General features: G+C 39.4%; 1 long non-coding RNA gene across 1 annotated transcript; it reads left to right on the top strand.

The window, feature by feature from the left end:
• The first annotated feature begins 2113 nt into the window (after positions 1-2113).
• LOC106530317 (uncharacterized) lies at positions 2114-2862 on the top strand. Its single transcript, XR_001311765.1, has 2 exons — positions 2114-2183; positions 2470-2862. It is a non-coding gene; the product is annotated as an uncharacterized LOC106530317 (long non-coding RNA).
• Positions 2863-3778: the final 916 nt, after the last annotated feature.

Raw genomic sequence — 3778 nt, forward strand, 5'->3', positions numbered from 1 at the left:
GGTAGCAGTCCTCCTGGCACTTCACAGCATACACAATATTGCTCTGTTTGTGCCGGGGCACCGGATCTTTGGGGTGAACCAGCCTTTGCTGCAATGTGTTTTGGGGTTTGAAAGCTACTGGGCCATCATGTTTAGAAAATAAACATCTCAGTTTCTCCGAAACACCCGCAACATACGGAATAACCACTGGTTTGGGGTCTTCATTTTCACCTGAAGGTTGCATGGAATCCTTTCTGTGTTTCCTGTCTGCTTTCAAGAAAGCCCAGTCAGGATAACCACACTGCTCCAGGGCCTGTCGTGTGTGTGATCAAACATAATTGCTAACATGGCACTAGCGCTCATCAGAGGAGATGTCAGCGTCTTATCGAGACTTTTGAGCGACAACCATTGTCGCTCAAAAGCATACTTGGGAGCGCCTATGTATGCTGCATTTTTGGGAAATTGTAGACATGAGTTTACTACTTTCTTATATAACTTCGGTCTGATTTTACTACTACTACATCTGCTTCCTGTTATCTTCTTCATTGTCGTCTTTTTCGCCAGTAGAAACAGTCGGTTCATGATCGCGTGACTTCCGTGATCCAAAAATGTGTTTCCAATGCAGTTTTGAGAAACATCAATTTTGATACAGCCAAAAAAACACCTCATCCTAGCGCAAAAACTTTTTTTTCGAAAAAAAGTTTTTTCGAAATTGACTTGTTTCCATTGAGCAAATTTAATTTCAAAACTCTAATTTGTGCATTTTCATGGTCAATGGAAATGCAGCTTGTGTGGCACAGCAACTGCTCTGGTGGAAAAGTTTTTGTAGTTGTCCTGCCCCTGTTGTTTTTGATATCCTATTTATTTGTTTACAGCATTTTTATTTTTTGTTATTTTTTAATATTAAATTATTCTTATATTCTGTCACCAGAGCCTGTGAAACCAGTTTAGTTCAATTTCATAAACATTTGGTGTTTACGTGAAGTGAATGACAATATCCTTGAATCCTTTAAATGGTTAAAGGGGTCCCACACCTTTGATGTCTCAGCAGGTACCCTTGATAATATTCTTTGTCAGCAGAAAAATAGGGGCATAGTGGTGAGAACCACAACAGACAGTGGCTCAAACTGAATTAAAACATACACTGAGTTTGGAGGGAAAAGCCAGGATGAGGAGGCAGAGCTGGAGTCGGACAAAGATTCTTGTGGGGAGTACAAAGTGGATGATTTGGACTCATTCAGAATTCTGGAACAAGACAGCGGACTAGAATACCAGCTGCCACCACATCACTGATGTGCAAGCCACCTGTTAAATCTAGTCGTCACAACAGATGCCATGTTGGCAGAGGCAAGAAACTTTCAAATGACTATTACGTGTAGCTTTTGGAAACACCAGGTAATCTGGAACCAGTCAGGACTGACATACATGTAGCTGAAACTGTGGAGAATGAATGTAAGCTCCAGCTGATACTATCATGAAATCAAGAGGCAATGTCACAGTTAGGCAGGAAAGAGGAACAAATACTCAGGAGACAGAATTAAGGTAAGTGAGTTTATTTACAGTGAGATCTGGATCAGCTTCAGAACCTGTGAGAGGAGACAAGTGGTCAGGTTTGGCTTGATGGTGAGAGAAGGTTTTCTTTCTTTAAGGTAATATGTCTTAATTTTCCAGGAGGACTGGACTGTTTTATCCAACACTTTAAAAGACAAAAGTAGAACCAGAATCCGTAACGGGAGGACCAGAGAGGTGAGGCAGAGAGGCAGGTGAGTCTTTACCCGAGCGGCAGGTGAGTTGAGCAGGGCGTGGCAGCAGGTGAGTATTTCCAAACTTTCTTAAGCAGAACTCTAATTATGACTTCCTCATAGGAGCAACAGGACAACTTGGCAAAAATACAAAAAGTGCTTGGTAAGCTTACTTTTGTTAACATGAATCTATCTTTAGCAGAGATCAATACCTAATGGTGTTGATGTTCCAGCAAAGGTCTGAATCACAATGAGCTCCTTATAAAGCTCCAGGAGTCATCAGGTGAAGTGGGTGCAGCTGCTGATAATCTGCTGCCAGGCAACAGACTGGGAGGAGGAACCACAACTGCCACAGATCCGACCCAATCAGACTCAGTGGAATTCAACATTCATGGCAGCGGAGAGAATCATATGGATTATACCATTAGTAAGAATATCTGCGAAGAATTCAAAGTAAAAAATGTGAGTGAGTTTCTCCTTTTTCAAGGTTATATTCTAACACTTCAGCTAAAAATGAGCATTACTTTATCAATTTGATGAGGAGTATTTATATGAATAATTTTCATTTTTTAATGTTTTTATTGTATGCAAATATGTTAGGAATGTCGATTATGAAATATTAAAGGGTAAATTGCAGTTTTGTTTTGCAGCTGTCATCTAGTTCATTTGAGATGATCAATGAAGAGACCAAAACATTCTTGTTATTTTTATTATATTATTATTATTACGTTTGGTGTATGTTGTGCAGGTTCAGTGCCAGCTGAAACAGCTTTTGTGATTGAGTACTTCAAGGTGATGAAGCCACTGGTGATGGCTCTAAACATTCTTCAGAGTGAGACCAACACACACGAGGTGGCTCCTACCAGTGATCTTCAAGCTACAGAGAAAACACAGCAGCCTGGAGATGTCCTCTGTGACATGTCAGCTCTTCATCAAAACAATCCAGGCTGGTGTTCAAAGGTGCTTTAGTGTCAGGAAGACCCAGAACTCGCTGCAGCAATACTTCTGCATTCAGGAGCACCTGTACTGATAGAGCTGTTGTCAAAGAAATGATTTTATTTTTATTGTTAGTCTGTAAACAGTGGTTTCTGCTCAGCAGTAGTTTTAATGCAATTTCTACATTATGACAAATTATTTTTGATACATTTATCAATAATATAGTGTCAAAATATCCACTGTGTATGTTTTCTTTAACTGGATAGGTCTGGTCTAAATTCAGCAACAACTTGATTACATGAAACAGGCTGAGGAGCAAGTGAAGAAGAATTTACCAGACAAAGAGGATTTCTTCACTTTAATAAAATCCAGAGATGCTCAAACTTAACAGGAAGTGTACTGGGTTGTCCTCAAGATCCAGCTAAAAAAGTGACCAGTTTACAGAAGGATACAGTTTGAATATTTTCACTGGAGCTGTCATCTAGTTTATTTGAGCTGTCGAGTACAGTGTTCTGCATTCATACTACACATTATACTTCCAAATATTCATAATGTCAAAAGGTTTTATTTTAGTTTTGCATTGTTATTTATAAAGATGTTCATTTGAATTAAAAACAGTTTGAGACCAATAACCACTCTTTTCATTTGGGGTTTTCATTTGCTCATAAAAAGGTAACTTTACTTAAAGTACAATTTTAATCAGGTACTTTTTACTTTCATTTGCCTAAAATTTTACACTGGAAACTTTATTATTTAAGTAAAACTTTTAGAGTAACTGTATTTTTACTGAAGTACATTAATTTTGTGCTCACCTCACCAACTGTGGCCGAATGGTTAGGGGAGTCATTCTGGTTTGATCCCCCGTTCCTGCTGTCTCAGTTGTTGGGCAAAACACTTGTTCCGCCTTGTTTTACTGATGGTGGTCAGGGTCCGATGGCGCAGTATGGCAGCCCTGCCTCTGTCCGGCTGTCCCAGGGCAGCTGTGGCTACAGTGTAGCTTACCACCATCAGTGTGTGAATGAATGAATGAATGAATGAATGAATGAATGAATGAATGAATGAATGAATGAATGAATGAAGCATCTCTGAGGGTCTCAAAAAGTGTTTTATAAGACTAATGC

Source organism: Austrofundulus limnaeus, unplaced genomic scaffold (assembly GCF_001266775.1).
Source record: "Austrofundulus limnaeus strain Quisiro unplaced genomic scaffold, Austrofundulus_limnaeus-1.0 Scaffold509, whole genome shotgun sequence".
Classification (NCBI taxonomy): Eukaryota; Metazoa; Chordata; class Actinopteri; order Cyprinodontiformes; family Rivulidae; genus Austrofundulus; species Austrofundulus limnaeus.